At 44.4% G+C, this 22,317-nt stretch overlaps 1 protein-coding gene across 1 annotated transcript in view; it reads right to left on the bottom strand.

Annotated features, from left to right (window-relative positions):
* The window catches only part of EXT2 (exostosin glycosyltransferase 2), a 155,138-nt gene extending 143,880 nt beyond the window's left edge, over positions 1 to 11,258 (bottom strand). Inside the window, exon 1 of the mRNA XM_004387643.1 lies at positions 10,957 to 11,258. The gene's annotated coding sequence lies outside the window, so the exon portion shown is untranslated. The remainder of the gene's footprint in view (positions 1 to 10,956) is intronic.
* Positions 11,259 to 22,317: the final 11,059 nt, after the last annotated feature.

Here is a 22,317-nt window from a genome sequence, read left to right as displayed (position 1 = left end):
ATTAAAAAAAAAAAAAAATGACATCTTTGTTTTTTAACACTTGAAAGAAGTCTTTTGGAGCATATCTGCCCAATGCAATATGTCGTTTGATTTCCTGACTGCTGCTTCCATGGGCATTGACTGTGGATCCAAGTAATATGAAATCCTTTACAACTTCAATCTTTTCTCCATTTATTGTAATGTTGCTTACTGGTCCATTTGTGAGGATTTTTTTTTTTCTTTATGTTGAGGTGTAATCTATACTGAAGGCTGTAATGTTTGATCTTTATCAGTTTAAGTGCTTCAAGTCCTCTTCACTTTCAGCAAACAAGGTTGGGTCATCTGCATATTGCAGGTTGTTAATGAGTCTTCCTCCAATCCTGATGCTGCATATAGTCCAGCTTCTTGGATTATTTGCTCAGCATATAGACTGAATAAGTATGGTGAAAAGATACAACCCTGACACACACCTTTCCTGACTTTAAACCATGCAGTATTGCCTTGTTCTGTTCGAGCGACTGCCTCTTGGTCTATGTACAGGTTCCACGTGAGTACAATTAAGTGTTCTGGAATTCCCATTCTTCACAATTTTATCCATAATTTATTATGGTCCACACAGCTGAATGCCTTTGCATAGTCTATAAAATACAGGTAAACATCTTAGTCATCTAGTGCTGTATAACAGAAATACCACAAGTGGATGGCTTTAACAAAGAGAAGTTTATTCTCTCACAGTCCAGTAGGTTACAAGTCCAAATTCAGGGCTTCAGAACCAGGGGAATGCTTTCTCCATCGGCTCTGGAGGAAGGTCCATGTCATCAATCTTCCCTTGGTCTGGGAGCTTCTCTGCGCAGGAACCTCAGGTCCAAAGGATGCACTCTGCTCCTGACACTGCGTTCTTGGTGGTATGAGGTTCCCATGTGTCTCTGCTCGCTTCTTTTATATTTCAAAAGTGATTGGCTTAAGACACTATCCAATCTTGTATACCTCGTCAGTGTAACAGCCACTAATCCATCTTATTAGATCATAGTGATTGAATTTACAACACATAAGGAAATCACATCAGATTACAAAATGGTATACAATTATACACCACTGTGAATCATGACCCAGCCAAGTTGACAGATATTTTTGGGGGACACAATTCAATCCATGACTCTCCACCCTTTGGCCCCCAAAAATTCATTTCCTTGCAACCTGCAAAACATTCATCTCATCATATCACAGCAAAAGTCTTAACTCCAAGTCCAAAATCCAAAAATTCCTCGTCATCTGTGAAATCTAGAACACAAGTTATCTACTTTCAAAGGTACAATGGCAGAACAGGCACAAGCTAGACATTTCCATTACAAATGGGAGAAAGTGGAGGAAAAGAAGGGATAACAGGCACCAGGCAAGTCAGCGGAACACATTATATCAGCTCTCAAGGCTTTGCAAATAATCTTCTGTTTTCTGAGACCATTCACACAATAGCCCTGCCCTCCAGACTCTAGGTATTGGCCACACTCTCCAGATTGAGTAGAGGCCCCTCTGCCCTGGGCTTCAGCTCCACCTCCCAGGCCTACTGGGACAGCAACTCTGCTCCCTCAGCTTTAGGCGCACCATTATCCTAGTCCATTGGAGTGACAACTCCACTCTTAGAAACACCAGAGACCATGGCTTCACCCACTGAAACCCCTGAGGTCCTGGCCATACCTTTTGAGACTGAGGCAGCTCGGCTTCTTGTGTTGTCTCTTCAGCTTCTGCTTCCTGTGGCCTCTCGGCCCTCGGGCCTCATGCCTGCATCGCCCTGCTGGGGCAAGTGTTCAAAAGCTCTGTAGCTCCACCGATTAAGTGCCTGGAGGTACCCCACTCCACCAGGAAGTCTCCTGTGCACAGGTACTTAGCTCTCCTGCTCCGTGGGTCGGCTCCAGTGCCGTCTCGCACTGGTCTCCTCGTTCTGCTGCTGCTGATTCTCTGCTTCTGCCACTCTTCTATCCATTCAGTTTCAAAACACTTCCACATTTTAGGTATCTGTTAGAGCAGCACCCACTCCCAGTATCAAATGTCTTAGGCTGGGTTCTCTACAGAAGCATAACCAGCCAAGCGTATAAATATACATAGAGAGAGATTTATATCAAGGAAACAGCTCACACAGTTGTAGAGGCTGGAACGTCCCAAGTCCGTGGATCAGGGTAGAGGCCTCTCCCAACTCACGCAGCCGCAGAAGCTGGCAAGCTCAAGATCAGCAGGTTGGAGAGCAGGGCTCCTGCTCACAGGCTGTGACACTCAACAAATTCCAAGGTCGGCAGGCAAGACTGCAAGGTTTCTCCTGATTCACGTAGCTGCAGGGGCTGGTGAATCCAAGATCCGCAGGTCAGAGAGCATGGCTCTGCTCACAGGCTGTGAAGATCGATGAATCTCAAGTTTAGCAGATAAGCTGACAGCTCAAGTCACAAGAACCGGAAGTCAGATGAATAGGAGGCAGCTGCAGGATCCAGAGTGGGCAAACAGCCAGAATGTCTGCTTATATTCAGATGCAGGCCACATCCCCAGGGAAACTCCCTTTCCACTGACTGGCTACTTACGGCATATTCGATCATGGGAGTGATCAGATATAAACACTAAGAATCATGGCCCAGCCAAGTTGACACACAATCTTAACCATCAAAACATCTTTCTGGTGTTCTCTGCTTTCAGCCAGAACCCATATGACATCAACAGTGATATCCCTTGTTCCATACCCTCTTCTGAATCTGGCTTGAATTTTGGCAGTTCCCCGTCGATGTACTGCTGCAACCGCTTTTGAATGATCTTCAGCAAAATTTTACTTGTGATATTAATGATACTGTTCAATAATTTCTGTATTCTGTTGGATCATCTTTCTTTGGAACGAGTACAAACATGGATCTTTTCCAGTCAGTTGGCCAGGTAGCTGTCTTCCAAATTTCTTGGCATAAATGAGTGTGCATTTCTAGTATTACATCTGTTTGCTGAAACATCTCAACTGCTATTCTGTCAATTCCTGGAGCCTTGTTTTTCACCAATGCCTTCAGTGCAGCTTGTACTTCTTCCTTCCATACCACTGGTTCTTGATCATATGCTACCTCCTGAAATGTCTGAACGTCCACCAATTCTTTTTGGTACAGTGACTCTGTGTATTCCTTCCATCTTATTTTGATGCTTTCTGCATCATTCAGTATTTTGAGGATTAACCTTATCTTAATCCTCTTAAAATTAAAACACTCTATCTTGAAATCGCCTTGACTTTCTCCCCATATGGATGTTCTATAACTACATCTTTTATTCCCTCTTTTCATTTTGAAGTTGTCATTGTTTACAGCTTAACTCCTCTGGTTCCCTATAGTCAGTTTTTTTAGCTTTGATTTGCTTTCTGAAGTCTTTATCTGGGTTGGTATCTGGGTGATGTTGTTGTGAGTCCTTACATCAGGTTGTTGTTTGATGGCGTTGGTTCTTTATCCGAAGGACTCCCTTTAATATTTCTTGTAAGGCTGTCTGGGTTTTACAAATTCCCTTAGTTTCTGCTTATCTGGACTTATCTTAGTTTCGCCATCATTCTTGAAAGACAATTGTGCTAGATATATGATTCTTGGTTGGCAATTCTTTTCCTTCAGGATTTTAATTATGTCATCGCATGGCCCTCTTGCCTGCATGCTTTCTAATAAGAAATCAGCACTTAATATTATTGGTGCCCCTTTGTAAGTGATATTTCATTTTTCATGAGCTGCTTTCAGAATTCTTTGTCTTTGGTTTTAGAAAGTGTGATTATGATATGTCTTGGTGATTTTTTTGGGGGGAGGGGTCTATCCCATATGGGGTTCATTGAGCTTCTTGGATGGTGTCTTACTTATCTAGTGCTGCTATAACAGAAATACCACAAGTGGATATCTTTAACAAAGAGAAATGTATTCTCTCACAGTCTAGGAGGCTAGAAGTCCAAATTCAGGGTGCCAGCTCCAGGGGAAGTTTTTCTCTGTCAGCTCTGGGGAAAGGTCCTTGTCATTAATCTTCCCCAGTTTAGGAGCTTCTCAGTGCAGGAACCCCAATTTCAAAGGACACACTCTGCTCCCAGCACTGCTTTCTTGGTGGTATGAGGTCCCCATGTCCCTCTGCTCACTTCCCTCTTTAATATCTCAAAAGAGACTGACTTAAGATACAACTTAATCTTGTAGACTGAGTCTTGCCTCATTAACATAACTGGCTGTAATCCCACCTTATTAACATCATAGAAGTAGGATTTACAACACATAGGAAAATCACATTGGATGACAAAATTGTGGACAATCACACAATACTGGGACTCACAGTCTAGCCAAGTTGAAACACATTTTTGAGGAACACAGTTCAATTCAGAACAGATGGCAGCTTCTCGTCTTTAATGATTTTGGGGAAATGTTCAGCCAATATACCTTCAAAAATTCTCTCCATACTTTTTTTTCCCTTTCTCTTCTGGAATTCCTATTACGTGTAAATTATTCCTCTTGATGGTGTCCCACATAACTCTTAGGCTTTCTTCATTTTTCTTCTTTCTTTTCTGATTGTTCCTCAAACAAATTAGTATCAAGGGATTTTTCTTCTATTTTGCTGATTCTTTCTTCTACTGATTGATTCACTTTTACTTCTGTGTCCTTCCATTTAGTTATCTATTTCGGGTATTTTATTGTTAATCTTCTGAATTTCTAGTTGTTGCTTTTGTATGGTTTCTCATTGTCTATTGTGTCTGTCATTTTGTTCTTGTATTGTTTTCCTAAATTCTTCTAGCGTTTTTTTCTGTATTTTCCTTGATCTCTTTGAGGATCCTAAATCTAAGTCTTTTGAATTCCTTCTCAGGTAGCTCTATTATTGTTTCTTCCCCTGGGAGGTTTTCTTTCTCTTCATCTTGCTCACTAATTTGAGTCATCTCTTATCCTGTTTTTTCATATGATTTGTTACTGTCTGTTGTCATTAAGGCATTAAGGTGTTATTTTACTGATTGACAGAATGTTTGTTTTGTCCTGATTTTTAGTTTTGTTTTGTTTTGATATATCAGGGTAGGTGGGGCAAGCGTGCTCCGCTGATCACTTGTCAGGCGGCATGGGAGCACTCACCACCTGTCGCCAGGCGGGCAGGGCAGCAGCAGGCAGGGCGAGTGCACATCACTGTTCATCAGGTGGGCGAGGCGGCTGTGGGCGGGCTGAGTGAGTGCATGCCAGCAGCATGCGAGCGTGCAACAGTGCTTGCCAGCTAGGTGGGGCAGTGGGCAGGGTGGGTAGTGACTAGCAGCTCAGGCACACTTACTGCCACTCGCCCAGTGGGCAGGGGGGTGTGGCAGGCAACCAGGGGCACGGGAATGCTGTCGCTCACCAGGTGGGCAGAGCAGCAGGTGGGCGGGTGACCAGTGGTATGGGTGCACTCACTGCCACTTGCCACGTGGGTGGGGAGGCAGGTGTGGAGGTGTCACGGGTGAGCAGGGACACAGAAGCACCCACTGCCACTCCCCAGGTGGGTGGGGTGGCAGATGGGGGGAGGAGTGTGGTGGATGACCAGGGGTGTGGGAGCTCTCTGCTGCTTGCCAGATGGGCAGGGCAGCAGGGGGACATCAGCAGATGGGGCTGCATGGGGGGAAGAGAGGGCTTATACTGTGGTCCCCACGCACATAGGGTAACAGGCCGGGGGGGAGTTGTGCCACCAATCACCAGGAGGGTAGGGAGAGGAGGAGCGTGCTCCTCTGGTCACTGGTCATGGGTAGCCAGCAATCGGGACCTGGCCCTGACGAAATGCAAGGAGATGAGGGGCTGTCCAGAATCCAGTCAGGTGGGGGAACTCCTGCTGACACTCTATGGATCTGTTACTCTGTGTGTACCATCCACCCTAATGATCAGGAACTGCCTGGTGAGTTGTCCTGTCTCTGGATCTGACTCCCTCCTTGCTCTGTGGACACCAGAATCCCTGGAGCTCTCACCCTCCTTCCTGTACTTTCCCTCAATAGATCTGGTTTATGTCCTGCTTGCCTTGCTTCACTCCGGGTATGTCTACACAGATTCTCCATCTCCTACTGGAAATTCCATTAAGATGCCTTCCTGTGCTCCTCAAGCAGAATCGCTGCTGGCTTCATCTCAAGATAGCCATGCTGTGCTGGGCCAGCTAGCAGGGCACCTCCACTCCATATCTCTCCTGGTTCACTTTTTTTGTTCAGTTTCTTCTTCCAGTCGGTGTTTGATCTGATTCTTTATCCTTCCATTTGATGCTCAGGGTTCCAGGATTGTCATCCATACCTGTTTCACTTGGTTTCTCAAGTCTTTGCTATAGAGGGAGAGCATAGTGTATCTGACTAAGCTGCCATATCGGATTGTCTCTCTCCATAAGGGTTTGTAGGCTATAATCTTTATGGAAGCAGTTCACCAGGGCTTTCTTCCACAGAGCAGCTGGGTAGGTTCAAATCACCAACCTTTAGGTTAGCAGCTGATCATAAAACGTTTGCACCACGCAGGATCCTTATGGAATGAGAAGGGGAACATAATTCTAAATGCTGTGTATATTTAAAAGATAAGATGATGTCAATGAACTTATGCCAATACATTCAAAAACTCTGAAGAAATAGAAAAATTCTCCCCAAAATAGAACTTATCAAAACAGTCCCAAGGAGAAATAGCAAATCTAAATAGTTTTATAATCATTAAAGAAACTGAATCAAAAGTTTAAAAATATTCCCATAAAGAAAATTGCAGGCCCAGAAGATATTACCATGAAGTTCTACCAAACATTCAAGGTACAATAATTCTAGTTTTACATAAATTATTCCAGAGGCTAGCATATCCTCGATACCAAAACCATGAAGGATGGTTCTCAAAATATTGTCTGGGGGACCCCAGAGGATCTCCAAGACACTTTCAAAGAGTCTGAACTATTTTTACCATAATAAGGATGTTATTTGCTTTCTTTCCACTCTCATTTCCAGAGGCTATACAACACGTGATACTGCAAAAGACCAAATGTAGAAACAGATAGGAGAATCCAATTGTCTTGTTAAGTTTTTCCAAAAATGATGAAAGACATCAACTCATAGATTCAAGATGGTCAACCCAAGTAGGTTATCTATAAAGAAAATCCCACCTAGTTTGGTGAATTCATCTATTCACAAAACTAAGAGAAAAGGACTTGGGTACAGATAGCTTATTTAGAAAGTGAAAGGGGGTGGGAGGGTGAAAGCCAGAGTGAAGGAGTACAGAGAGGAGACAGGGAAGGAGGGAAAGCCATGAGGGTGCATTACTGAGCTGGTTACCATACTGAGCTGGGCAACTGGGGCTCGGTCCCATTGCAGTCCCTCTGAAGAACTATGTAGAACACACCTCAGAACTGTTTCTTTGAAGGACAGGAAGCTATGGCATCTATCCACTGAGACCCATCTCCCACTGGTTGAGGGACGCCCCAAAGATGTAAATGCTACCACACTTCTGAACTATGTCTACACAGGCTAAGCGAGCTCCCACAAGGAAAAACCTGAGGAATAAGGCTGAGAGATAGGGCAAGCTGTTGAGGTAGAACAACTAGTCCTACTAAAGAAATAAGCATGGAGAGCCTGAAATGGAAAAGTCTAAGAAATGGAAAAAGAAACAGCCCCTTACTAAGTCGTGCTTTGGAGATAAAGAACCTTCTCTATGATCATCCACCTCACCTTGTGCATACTTCTATTATAACACCACATTTCATGAATTAGTTAACTATTTGTAAGTCTGTCTCCTCTATTGGTTGCTATTTTCTCATAAGCAGAGTTTTTAACCTCTGCTTAGTAGTCCCAACATCTAATACTATGTCTAGAACCCATTTAATGTAAACGTAAACGTTTGCTGAATGAATGTCTCCCCAGTTCCATCAGCGGACACACTGTTCAGGGTCTGAGTTTTGAGTTATTACAGGGTAATGACCTCTGATTATTTCTTTCCTATTGGAAAGCGTTTTAAAGGGGTGAAAAATGGCTAGGTACTTCCATAGACTCTTGAATTTTCCTATACCCACCCTGAATACCTTCCCCTCCCAAAACCCATCACCACAGACACATCCAAAGAACACCATGATGTTTCCATCCCTGCCTTTACAAACCTGTGCCAAGTCTTACCCCTTTACTTCCAGCCATGACTAAAACGACAGTGCTCCTAACCCTAGATACTCCACCTCACCTCTGTAACAGAGCAAATCTTCCTCCATCACAACTTTTTACAAGCTGAAGCAAAGAAAAACCATCATCCAAGGAAACAAGTCAAAGCCTTCCCTTTCAAAGTGAATGCTCACTATTGTCAAGATGTTACAAACCCCTGACACTGCTCTTCCCTGAAAAGGTCAGACTGAAAGAAATTGTCCACTACTAATGAATGTCTGTTCCATATAATACCATAACCTGGATCAAAACAAGAATTTCATTACAAAGCCCTATAAACTTCATCCTCCTTGAAACACATTGTCTTAGGCATCTAGTGCTGCCGTACCAGAAATACCACAACTGGATGGCTTTAACAAACAGAAGTTTATTGTCTCACAGTCTAGTAGGCTAGAAGTCTGAATTTAGGGCATCGGCTCCAGGGGAAGGGTTCTCTCTCTCTGTCAGCTCTGGAGGAAGGTCCTTGTCATCAATCTTCCCCTGGACTAGGAGCTTCTCTGCGCAGGAACCCTGGGTCCAAAGGACGCGCTCTGCTCCTGGCACTGCTTTCTTGGTGTTATGAGGTCTCCCTGTCTCTCTGCTCACTTCTCTCTTTTATATCTCAAAAGAGATTGGCTTAAAACACAATCTAATCTTGTGGGTCTCATCAGCTAACAGCCACCAATCCCATCTCACTAACATCACAGAGATAGGATTTACAACACACAGGAAAATCACATCAGATGACAAAATGGTGGACAATCACACAACACTGGGTATCATGGCCTAGCCAAAATGATATACATATTTTTGGGGTACACGATTCAATCCATGACACATCAAACCTGTCCCTGCAAAACACTGGCTTGCTGTCAAGAACTGAGTCACTGGAAACATCTTTTAATCCCAACTGTTGTCAGAATGAGATGCATTTTCTGTTCCTGGAATTATTTATTCTGAAAATGCGCCTGAGTAATCTTTCCGGGGTGTTTCAGGCTATATACAATCCACTTAATCCAATGTTTTAAGTCCCAATCTCTTGTCTTCTTAACGTTTTTAGAGAAGTCATCACAGCTGAACTCCCGGGGCCACCGCTACACTGGAACCTAACCCACCTGTTCCCAAAAACAAAGCACCAAATACCAGCAAAAGCAGAAAAATCCACGATTTATTGCTTCACCTGACAGAATTCTTTATAATTAAAGTTACGGCTTTCCCATTACCGTCGAGTCGATTCCGACTCATAGCGACCCTATAAGACAGTGTAGAACCGCCCCATAGGGTTTCCAAGGAGTGGCTGGTGGATTTGAACTGTTAACCTTTTGGTTAGTAGCCACAGCTCTTAACCACTGTACCACCAGGTCTCCTATGATATAATATAATATCATTAAACAAATAGTAACTAAACTTTACTGAGCACTTACTACATGCCAGGTTCTGTTTTAAGCACTTTTATGCATGTGAGCTAATTTATTCTTCCTAACAGTGCTATCTGACAAAACTATTACCCTCACTTTATAGACAGGGAAAGAGACACAGCAAAGCTAAATAACTTGCCTAGTGTTAACACAACTAAAGCTGAGATTCAGACAATGGCAGTCTGGCTCCAGAGCCTGAACTCTTAACCACCATGGATGCTGACTCCTATGATTACTTTTAAAAGCCTAGATTAGATATCCCTTTTCATTCCTCAATTAGCAAAGCCAGCATAGCTTGACAGACACAAATTTATCCATTCATACCAACACAATCAATCAGGAGGCTGAAGTAAGAGGAAGTAAGGAATGATGGCAGCTGAATCATATATTTTATTACTGTGAGTAGCCTTTGAGCCCTGAAATTTATAATCCAAGTCTAGCTTAAGTACTTCTTGCTGTTGTTAGACGTCGGTGGAGTCAGTTCTGACCCTATGTACAACAGAACAAAACCGCTGCCCAGTCCTGTGCCATCCTTACAATAGTAAATATGTTCGAGCCCACTGCTGCAGCCACTGTGTCTCGCTGAGGGTCTTCCTCTTTTTCGCTGATCCTCTACTTTATCAAGCACGACATCCTTCTCCAGGGACTGGTCCCTCCTGACAACATGTCTAAAGTAAGCTCATAGTTTAAGTACTTAGAGCAGTAAATTGACTTAGAAGAATTGAACATACTTCTATTTCAAGACAACATCTTTGACAAATTAGCCAAGGACCCTTCCAGATTAGCACTTCCCAGTACGAGTTAAACCATACAATTCTTTGAGTCTCAAACTGTGTATGGGGATCTAGGTCCCACCGTCACCAAAATTCCAAATGCCTCTGAGCTTCAAGCAGATGCCAAGAGCCAAGATGCCCTTTGCCACTTTCCCTAGTCCTTTTCCTAAGTTTGGGCACAAAGTACGAAGTCCTGCCCACGCATCCCGATGCCACGGGCCACAGCACAGCCACAGGAAGTCCCCGTGGGAGGAAACACATCCCTGTAGCCGCGGAAAAGAAGTCGCAGGAACGGAGCGGTCACGGCGGCGGGTGGGTCCCGCGGGGAACGGAAGTTGCCGGGTCCCAGGAAAAACGAAAGGAGCCTTCTGGGGGTAGGAGTGGGCAAGGGAAACAGGTGGGAATCGAGGGCTTGGGAAGTGGGGGCGGGCCAGATGAGAAAGGCAAGGGGTGGGGGGTGTAAGGAAATCAAAGCGCTCCCAAAGCGGAAAACCACTGCAGGCGGCCGGCGGCCGGAGGGAGAAGAGGGGGCGTCGCCTCTCGCAGCCCCTGGGCCTGCAACGGCTCCTCTGGGCACCGACACTGCGCGCGGCCTGCGCTCCCCGGCGGCCGCTGCCCGCGGAGGCCCGAGCCGGCACCCTAGCTCTTCCTGGCCTGGCCGCGCCGCGCTTACCTCGGCCACGGCTGCCTCCCGCTCGGCCCCGCGCTCGCTCACAGGCTCATGCTGCGGGGCGCGGGCCACGGCCGCCCGAGACTGATCGCGCCGTCAGCGGCAGCCAGGGCCAGCGCCGGGTCTGCGGCAGACAGCCGGGAGCGAAGCGCGACCGACCTGCCTCGGCGGTGCCTGACACCGAGCGCACTGCGCATGCGGCAGCGTCCGGGCCCGCGCCCCCTGCTGGGCAGGAGGAGTCAGGGCACCGCTGTAGGGTTTCTCCCTAGACAGGCGCGCAAAGCTCAGGTTCTTCAGAGCAACGCACGCGCAAACGTAGTCCACCGCCTTTATAATTGAAGAAAATGCAAATCGAAACAAGAAGACACCATGCTTCGCTTACAAAACTCACGAAAGTGTAAACGTTTCACTATAATCAGTGCTGGTGAGCGTGCAACATTCTCGGAGGCCAATTTGACAGTATTTATTTTGTAGGTGCCCTTGAGTGGATTTCGACTCGTAGCAACCCCATGTGACAGAGTACAACTGCCCCATAGCGTTTTCTAGGCTGTAATCTTTATAAGAGCAGATCACCAGGTCTTTCTCCCGCTGATCTGCTCGGTGTGTTCAACCACCAAACTTTCAGTTAGCAATCGAGCATATTTGACCATTTGGGCCACCAAGGCTCCTTTTGACAGTATTATCCTATGGATATTCTTAACAATGTTTATCAAAGGTATTCATTTCAGCATTGTTTCCAATAGCGACGAACCGGAAACAAGATATCTGTAAACACAGGAGTGGTCAAATGAATTATGGTATATGACTAGAATGGAAGAATATGATTATGTATGTGGGTATGGAAATATCTCTGAGACTTGTTAGTATGAAAGCACAGTCCCAAACAGTGGGCATAGTATGATTCTATTTATTTAAAAAATATATACAAAACTAGAGAGAGAAAATATATTAAAAACCAAACCCACTGCTGTCGAGTTGATTCCAACTCATGGTGGCACAACTAGATGGGTTCCAACCTTTCCGCTAGTAACCATGCACAAATCACTTGTACCACCCAGGGACCTTGAAAAAGTAGATGCTTGTATTTGGGTATCTACATGACATTTTTTCCCAGAAGTAATACAAGAGGCAGTTAACAGTTTTGGGGGAGTAATAGTGGAGGCAGAATTGGGGGAGAGAGGCTTTCCTTTTGTTCCTTTCTGTAGTATTTACATGATCTAGACTTACACATGCACAGTAAAACCTCCAGTCATAAAGTAGTAAGTGGAGTGTAAAAAAAAAAAATCAATCCTACAAAATGAGGAGTGATGATACTGAGACCCCATTGCATGAAATAACCCCACTGAGCAGTTGACGGAGTTCTGGGTCTGGTTGCTAGATCCAAATCCCTTCTGGCTCCAGCTATAGTTTAGCGCCATCTGGTGGAACTTCGTACTTACAGCTTAAGTATTTATGGGGATGATTCTAAACTTGGAGGCCCTCTGCACCTTCCAGCAGCAACAGTGATTCCAGGAATATTTTGTTAGTTAATGCCTGCTTGTTACAGATACAGGGAAATTGGGCTGAGAGCATTCTGAAGATGGGAAACCCACATTCTGCTTCCACACATCCAAGAGAGGGTTTCTCTGTCTTCCACATTCACCGTTTCCCCCAAAAATGTTACATACATACATCCCATTTGAAAGCTGGATGGGTCGAGAGCATTGTCAATCACCAGTGACTTTATAGCCAAATTCTTGTTTTCCCAGGGGTTATCTAGGCTGGGAGATTGTGGCCTTTTGTTTCGTTTTGTTTTCTTCTTTGTCCTTCTCTCCATTAAAAATATATATACATGTTTTTAATTAATTATTCATTCCTTCATAAATGAGGACCTTCTGTGTTAAAGAACTGGGTTAGGCACTGCCTTGGAGCAATGCTGCCTATCTTATTCACTTTTTATAACTCCAGACTTGCAAAGTGCCTGGCACATAGTAAGTGCTCCCTGAGCATTTGTTGAAAGAATGAAGAGTGCCCAGATGCTAGGAGGACCTCACTAGAAATAAGACAAATACACAAGTAAAATTAGCCAAAGCAGAGGATGAAAAGTGGCATAGGAGAACATAAACAAAACTCTGCAGAATCCAAAAGAGGAAGAGATCACATCTAGTTGCAAAGATGTAGGAAAACTTCATGGAAGAGTTGATATCTCTGCTGGCCCTGGTGGATATTTAGCATTTTGACAAATACAGAGGCAAAAGGGTATTTCAGGCAGAGAAAAAAGCATGAGTAAAGGCACATAGGTGGAAAAGAAGGAGAAGCAATGGGAATGAGCAGATATTTTTAAATCCAGTGTGGCTAAAATGGGGAAACCTATGGGGGTAGAAACCATGCAGGTAATTGGAGGCGAGAAAGGTTAGTAGCTATGATGTTAGAAGTACATGGATGCTAAAGTAGCTGGGAATGACTGCAGAGACGAGTGGGAAAGAAAACTATGAGCCAGGACCTAAAGTTGTTGAGGAGGGTAGGAAAGCATCCTAGTGATCAGTGTTTGAAAGAGGAAGGGCTGTGGAAAGAGGTTGCATTACTTACTTTGAAGCTACCTGTCTTAGTCATCTAGTGCTGCTATAACAGAAATACCACAAGTGGATGGCTTTAACAAAGACAAATTTATTCTCTCACAGTCTAGGAGGCTAAAAGTCCAAATTCAGGGTATCAGCTCCAGGGGAAGTCTTTCTCTCTCTGTCGGCTCTGGAAGAAGTTCCTTGTCATCAATCTTCCCTTGGTCTAGGAGCTTCTCTGGGCAGGAACCCTCAGTCCAAAGGATGTGCTCTGCTCCTGGCACTGCTTTCTTGGTGGTATAAGGTTACCCCGTCTCTCCGCTTGCTTCTCTCTTTCATATTTCAGAAGAGATTGACTTAAAACACAACCTAATCTTATAGATTCAGTCCTGTCTGATTAACATAACTGCTGCTAATCCCACTTCATTAACATCATAAAGACAGGACTTCCAACACAGGAAAATCACATCAGATAACAAAATGGACAATCACACAATACTGGGAATCATGGCCTAGCCCAGCTGACAGGTATTTTGGGGGGACACAACCCAATCCATAACAGTACCAAACCAAAAAACCAAACCTGTTGCCATCGAGTTGATTCCAACTCATAGCGACCCTACGGGACAGAGTACAACTGCCCATAGGGTTTTCAAGGAGCAGCTGGTGGACCTTTTGGTTAGCAGCCTGAGCTCTTAACTGCTGCACCAGTACGGCTCCATTGAGGGTATAGGGCAAGGCAAAGATTGCACAGATGCTGCCCTACCCAGTGAGTAAGGAAAAGTGAAAGTGGGAGTTAGAAAAGGAATGGGTTGCAAGGAGAGTGGCATCATTGGGGGAGGAGGGGAGATGAGTTTACAACTTGGGAGAAACTGCTAATGTGAGACTGAATCCCAGATTTACCACTTGCTAGCTTTGTGACCCTGGGCCTTAGTTGCCTCCTCTGTAAAATGGAACAATATTAATACAAACTTCATTGGGTTATTGTAAGAATTAAATGAGCTAATTGCCATTTTTATCCTATTTATTATTATAATTGCAATTATTTTCAAAAGTATGAAGAATAGCAAGGTAATCCCGGTTGGTACACAGAAGATAATATCTACCACTTATTGAGTGCTCATTGTGTGCCAAGCTTCACATATATGAGCCTTTTTTCATAACAGCACTGCAAAGGTGTTTCTCTTTATTACAGAGGAGCAAATGGGAGCTTGGAAAAGGTAAGTGAATTGTCCAAGTCTACACAGATGGCCAGGAGCAGACCACATTCTTCCCACGAGTCAAGCATGAAAAGAGAACTGCAGAGCCCTCCTGGGGATTGTAAAGTAAGACTGGGAAAAGAAATTTTTGCCAAATGCCTCAAGAATGCTCCCTAGAAGAGAGGAAGACAAGTCTTTGTCTCACTGATTTTAGACATTAGGAGGGACCAGTCTCTGAAGAAGGACATCATGCTTGGTAGAGGATCAGCAAAAAGAGGAAGACTCAATGAGATGGATTGACACAGTGGCTGCAACAAGAGGCTTAAACATAACAACAAATGTGAGGATGGCACAGGACCTGGAAGTGATTCATTCTGTTGTACATAGGATCGCTATGAGTCAGAACCGGCTCAACGGCAAATAACATGTTATGGATTGAATGTGTTCCCCAAAAAATATGTGTTGTAAATGCTAACCTCTATGCCTGTGGTTATAATCCCATTTGGGAATGGGCTGTCTTTGTTATGTTAATGAGACAGGATTAGTGTAGGGTGTGTCATGAGTCAATCTCTTTTGAGATATGAAAGAGATTAAACAAGCAAGCAGAGCAGAGATGGGGGAAGACTGATGACAAGCCACATGGAGATCTCCAAGAAACCAGGAGGAAGGAACCAAGCTGAAGAAACAAGGGCTTTCCCCTAGAGCCAACAGACAAAGCCTTCCCCTAGATCCAGCACCCTGAATTTGGACTTCTAGCCTCCTAAACTGTGAGAAAACAAATTTGTTTGTTAAAGTCATCCACTTGTGGTATTTCTGTTATAGCAGTTCTAGACAACTAAGATACAACAACAACAAGGGCCATGATTCCATCCCTTGGAGCTGTAGCAGACTTGAGGGCTCTAAGGAATTGCCCCAGCCCCCTGTGATCCATCTGCTGCACACGCTGTACATGGCTGCTTGGAAAATAGATGTGGAGATTCTCAGAGGTCTGCCATAAAATGGTTCAAACAAGAGAATGCAGTTGAATGTATTTATATACCCAACTGGTGGGTGGAGTTTGGTGCAAATGATCTTTAAGGTTCATACCAATCCTACCATTTCATGACTTTATAGATATCGCACTCAAGTCCATCATACCTGCCTAAGAATGTACCTTGGGGGATGTGTTAAGCACAGACAGGAGATTTCAAGTCAGACAAACCTGAGTTCAAAGGCCTTATCCAGCCATTTCCAACTATGTGATTGCAACTTTAGTGAATTGTGAGAAAACAGATGAGATTATGTGGGTAAAGCACATAGCACAATGCCTGCCTCACACTGAATGCACAAGAAATGTTAACCATCTCTCCCCTGACAAGGTCAGGTTCCCTGTGAGATGATGGTAGAATTTTGTAGGAGGGAACAAAGTATATGCACAAATTAGGATGCTTTGGGCTATTTAAAGAAAAAACTGGTTTAAGCAATAAGTAATAAATAATTTTATTATTCATCTTCAAAGTAAGGTGGTTAGTTACTTTGGATGTGAAAGACCATCATCATGAACCTATGTTCTTCTCATCTTTCTGTTGTGCCATCCTTGGCTCTTCTTATCACGGTTACAACATGGCAGCCACAGCTCCAGGCATACCGTGAGGAAGGGCCATGTCCTGCAAAATAAGAAAGATTGCTCCCTTCCTTATGTATCTTTTTATAGCCAAGAACATTCCTCTTAAGCACTCCCAGCAGATTTCCCCTAAAGTCACCATCTGTCCATGTTTAAAGAATCACTGGCAAGAGGAATGGGGCCATTGTGTTTTATCTGTCAGAATCCTCGGCAGGCCTGGGATGGGGTCCTATCTCACTTCTGGAATACATGACTTCCCCAAGATGGCAGTGAGAGAAGTTTGTAAGAATGGAGAAAGATATATTCTATAAGGAAAAAAATCCTATGAAAGAATTGCTCTGTGGTATTTTCTGTTGGCTTATTTTCTGCCTATTTTGCTTAAAACAACACTGGCAAGCAGCATGGTAGGCTGGAAAACACCTTTTGATGCCAGATCAGATATAACGGACACTCTCTCAAATGGATAGCTGAGCTCACAAAAAGTAAGAGAAGTAGTCAGGAGCCAAAAATGAAGCTAATGTGAGAAAACTGAGTGCTGGAGTTACAACTAGCTTGGCCATACAAGGTGGGAGTGGATGCAGAGAAACCCACAAAAAGCTAGGATCTTGAAGGATTACACCCAAAAAGGAAGACTGGAAAAATGTGCCCAACATCTATCACAACAACCCAAAACACCTGTCTGTGTTGTCCAAAGAGAAGAAAAGCGTCTCTGGTGAGAATCTTTAATAGCCAGTGCCTCAAGGATTTGGGATTTGAATTTATACTCCAGCATGATCCAGAAAGCTCCAGCCAGGAAAATACATGAGGTGGTCCTGGGTCAAGTCCTGTGTGGCTCCCCAGCAAGAGCCACTTTGTTCATTTTGCCACTGCTGTAGCCCCAGCACCTCAAAGAGTGCCTGACACATGGCACACACTAGGGAGGGCAAAGTGGACAGATGAATAGGACTTGCATTCCAAGCACCTCATTTCCCTAGATGGGCAGGTGATTGAGGTAATTGCAGTTAGTCTTCTGTGGGAAAATGGAAATGGATGCTGAGGAAGAAAGGGCATCCATCCTTCTAATACCCCATAAGTGTCTGCTACAAGAACCATGTAGCCTAGAGCTGTCTGGGAGCCAGCCTGCCACCACCTGAATGGAACGTGTTTGAAAATAGAGATCTAGACAGATAGCTGCTGTCCAGTCAACTCCAACTCATGGTGACCTACGTACAACAGAATGAAACGTTGCTTGGACCTGTGTCATCTTTATGATCACCGGCATGTTCAAGTTCATCGCAGCAGCTATGGTCCCAATCCATCTCACCGAGGGTCTCTCTTACCCTCATTCACCCTCTACTTCACCAAACACACTGTCCTTCTCCAGCAATTGATCCCTCCTGATGACATGTCCAAAGCAAGCAAGTCAGACAGTGTTCTGTTGTGATCCATAAGGGTTTTCATTAGCTAATTTTCAGAAGTAGATCACCAGATCTTTCTTCCTAGTCTATCTTAGTCTGGAATTTCTGCTGAAACCTGTCCACCATGGGTGACCCTGCTGGTATTTGAAATACTTCCAGCATCACAGCAACACGCAAGCCACCACAGTATGACAAACTGACAGACGGGTAGTGGTGTCTGAAAACACAACCACATAAAAGAAAAGAGAAAGGAAGAGCACACAATCTGATGACATCACTTAACTCCTGGGTGCAGCCATGCCTGAAACACATGTCCTTGCCCTTTCCAGGTATGTTATTCTAATAAATCACCCTCCTTCCCTTTTTTTTTTTTTAAAAAAAAAAAAACTTGAGCTATTCCTACTGGTTTTTGTCGTTTTTAACCAAAAGATTCACAATTAATATATTAGCTTAAGAATTCTCATTGATTAAAAATAAAGGAACATACAATTACTCCAGGAAACACATTTTTCCTTGTAATTTTTTGTCAACAATAGAGAAACCTTGCAAGGATTCTGAGTCCTGGTACACAATCACTTTAAATGCACACATAACTGTATAATCACTTTAGGGTACAGATCCAGCAGGTCAGCAAGAATCGTACAAATCTGGACACAGGTCACAGGCTCATGCCGCGAGGCGCAGGCCACGACCACGGGAGTCCAATCGCACGGTCGGCGGCCGCCAGGGCCAGTGCCAGTTCTGAGCTAGCGAGCGGGGAGCGTGGATGGGGTGAGCCACCTCAGCGACGTTTGACACCGAACGCACCGCACATGCGGGGGCTTCCGGGCCCTCACCCCCTGTTGGACAGGAGGAGTTAGGGCACCGCCGTTTCTGGACTTGCATCTTAGGGTGGTTGAAGGACGGAGTTCCAGCCTCAGAGAACAAATGATAGATTTGCTCACCCATCATTTATACTGTCTTAGCTCAGTTTCTATGAGAGAAGGGCTTAGTGCAGGTAAGTATTTTGGAAAGCAATCTTAGAGAAAGAATGTAAAGACTGGGAAGAGTAAACTAAAAGAGAAAGCCAATCCAAGGATGTGTTGAAGAACTGGTTAGTGCTCTGGGCACCTGGGGCTCGATCCCATTGAGGATACTGTGAAGAACCATGTAGAACATACTGCAGAATTGTCCACCTGCACATAAGAAATACTTGTCCACTGGCTCCTGTCCCCCATTGCTCAAGGATTGCCCCAAAAGTTTGAACTCCTTCATAGTCCCTGGTTTGCATACGTGCCCCAAGGGCCCCATGGGGTGGTGAGAGAGAAGCCCCAAGAGAAAGTAAGAGATACGTGGTGCAGCTGAAATACTATCAGGCTACACAGGCACACAGCTGCTGGCCACAGTAACAGACAAAGCAATGAGGTGAGCGATAAAAGATATGTCCAACACATAAAGGAATGCATAGGAAGCACACCCACGCAGCAAAGCACAAACCAGCTGGGGCTGGAGTGCTCCCTTCTGCTACTCAAATTGAGATGAACCCTGTTCCTGTTCAAGTCCATGTTCCTGGACCAGTCAGCCTGTGCTGGGGAGCCAGCTTTGTTTCCCTCCAAGAAAAATGAGGCATCATTGTTCTGATAATTCTAAAAGAAACTTAGCACACCGGATCATTCCCCCAGGACCCTCCACAATAATGGCAGTGTCCGCAACAGCAGCTTTTGTAGAGGATGCAGGGGGCTCTTAATGTGGCCGCTCCTTCTACCAAAAACAAGCAAGCAAACAAAAAACCACTAGTTGCTGTGCAATCAGTTCCAACTCACGGCAACCCCATGTGTTGTAGAGTAGAACTGCGCTCCGAAGCAGATTGCCAGGCACCTCTTCTGAGATGCCTCTGGGTAGGTTCAAACTGCCAACCTTTTGGTTATTAGTCTAACATTTAACTATTTGCACCACCCAGGACTCCCCATGAAAGCTTATACTGACCCCCCATGAAAGCTGAAGGCATTTCAGTAAAACAAATCCTGATACTGTCCTTTCCTAGAAATGGGAGTAGAAATGATTGCTACTTAGCCAATGATGTTAAAAAAAAATAAGAACAATGAAGACAACAACATAGAGGCTGGTTCTCAGGACTGTAAAGAGCCAAAGGTCCTACTGGGACTTGGTTTGGCAAAGTAGAAAGAGCACAGGATTTTGAACCAAACCAATCACACTTTGAATCCTGACTCTGCTCCTTTTTATCTATAGGACCTTGAGAATGTTATTCAGACTGAGACTCAGTTTCCTCATTTGTAAAACAGTGATAATAATGGTCACCTCCCAGGGTTGTTGTGGAGTTAGAAATCATGCATGTCAATTACCCAGCATACCGTCTGGGGTGTAGAAGGTATCCAGTAAAAAACATGGAGAAAGAATGAACGAATGAAAGCAGGAAGAAAGTGAAGAAACCAACCAATCCTAAACCAAACAGTGAGATCTACAGCACGGAAACACTCATTTCGCTGGCATTGTCTTTAAAGGTACAAGGAAAGAGAGAGCTTTTCCAAGCAGGAGTGTGAGCACCTGAGAATGGTCTTCACACACAGCTCTAAGGTTGTATCATACAGCTTTCATTTGGGCTCTGAACCAGAGCACCCCTGGAGACGGGGTGGGCAGCCCTTCCTTTGCGTACTTAGGGTGGGAAGGCCAGCCTTGGCCAGCTCGGCTGCACAGCAGCCTCAGATCAGGATTCCAGCCCCAGACCCTCCCCTAACAGTCTTCACAAGGTCACTCTGCTTTGGGGACACCAGTGAAGATGGCTCCTTCCCAGGAAGAGGGAGGAGGAGCATCCCTGGAGATGGAGGGGCTCCTGACTCCCACCGTGGGTCCTGTTCACCTTGTCCTGGACTGAGGCCTGCCCAGGTTGCTGTGTGCTCCAGTCCCCCATGTCCTAGGTCTGGGGAGGACAGTCTGAACACACAGAATTAAATCCATTCTCCTTGAAGCCTGGAAATGATCACTCCTTTTATCTTTTAGGCATATTCTCTCTGGTGTGTACTGTTCCTGTGGCTGGTTTCCTTGGCAATAAGGAGTGAGGCATGAAGGAGCTTTCGAAAAGCAGGTACAGGTTGTTTATTTCCTTTGCACATCCTCAGGGGGCCGAGGGCTGTGGTTAGGAACAGTCACGACTCCTCCATTCTGCAAATTACTCACAACAGAGGCTTCTGGTTTGTCCCAGTTGTGTTTAATGGAGGAGGGGGGTTAAGGGTGGGAGGTGGCCCAGGTGGAACACAGATGTCAAGCCACGTGAAGATTGCCCAGGAACAAAAGCTCAAAAGAGACAAGGACCTTCCTCCAGAGTCAACAGAGAGAGAAAGCCTTCCCCTAGAGCTGGCATCCTGAAATCGGGTTCTAGCCTCCTAAACTGTGAGAAACTGTATTTCTGTTTGTTAAAGCCACCTGCTTGAGGTATTTCTGTTATAGAAGCACTAGATAACTAAGACAGCTGGGTATTTTTTTGTATTTATTTATTTTATTATTGTATGCTTGTGTATATACACACACACACATTTTAAAAATTTTGTTGTTGAGAATAGACACAGCAAAACATATACCAATTCAACCGTTTCTACATGTACAGTTCAGTGACATTGATTACATTCTTCAAGTTGTGCATCCATTCTCACTCTCCTTTTCTAAGTTGTTCCTCCCCTATTAACATAAACTTATTGCCCCCTGAAGTTCCTATCTTTAAGTTGTCTTTTGAGTTGCTGTTGTCACTTTGATCCAGTATATATAGTTCTTAAAAGAGCATAATGCTCAAGGCAGACATTTTTTTTTAGTTAAGCTAGATTCTTGTTTAGTTTTAAGAAGACTTCAGGGGATATTTTTGGTTTAAGTTTTAAAGATTATCTCAGGGAGATAGTTTCAGGGGTTCATCCAACCTCCATCTCCAAAAAGTCTGGAGTCCATGAGAATTTGAAATTCTGTTCTGCATTTTCCCTCTTTTGATCAGGATTCTTCCACAGAGTCTTTCATCAAAATGTTCAGTAATGGTAGCCAGGCACCATCCAGTTCTTCTGGTCTCATAGCTAAGGAGGCAGTTGTTCATGGAGGCAATTAGCCACATATTTTATATCCTCTTATTCCTGACTCTCCTTCTTCCTCTGTTGCTCTGGGTGAATACAGACTAATCGCTATGCCTTGGATGGCTGCTTGCAAGCTTTTAAGACTTCAGACACTATGCAGCAAACCAGAAGGTAGAACAGAAGCACTAAACACATTATTAGGCCAGTTAACTGGGATGTCCCATGAAACCATGACCCTCAACCTTTAACCAAAGAACAAAATACCATGAGGTTTTTGGTTGTACATAAGCAGTCTCAGCAGCTACTTTTTGTGTGTGTGTCTTTGTTGTAAATATATCTATCATACAACTTTTCCAATTCAACTTTTTACAGGTGTACAATTTATTGACAGCTATTACAATAATGGGCTGTGCAACACTACCCTTGTTCAATCCATTTTTTCCATCACCATCAAACCCCCCCCTTTTCTCCCTCCCTCCCATTCCCGGTAATCACTAATAAACTTCGGTCTCTATATATTTGCCTTTTCTTGTCTTTTTATGTAAGTGAGGTCATACAGTATTTGTCCTTTTGTGATTG

This window comes from Trichechus manatus, unplaced genomic scaffold (genome assembly GCF_000243295.1).
Source record: "Trichechus manatus latirostris isolate Lorelei unplaced genomic scaffold, TriManLat1.0 scaffold00191, whole genome shotgun sequence".
In the NCBI taxonomy this organism is placed as follows: Eukaryota; Metazoa; Chordata; class Mammalia; order Sirenia; family Trichechidae; genus Trichechus; species Trichechus manatus.
Note: the sequence above shows the minus strand (reverse complement) of the source record. Positions and strands in the feature narration are given on the sequence as shown.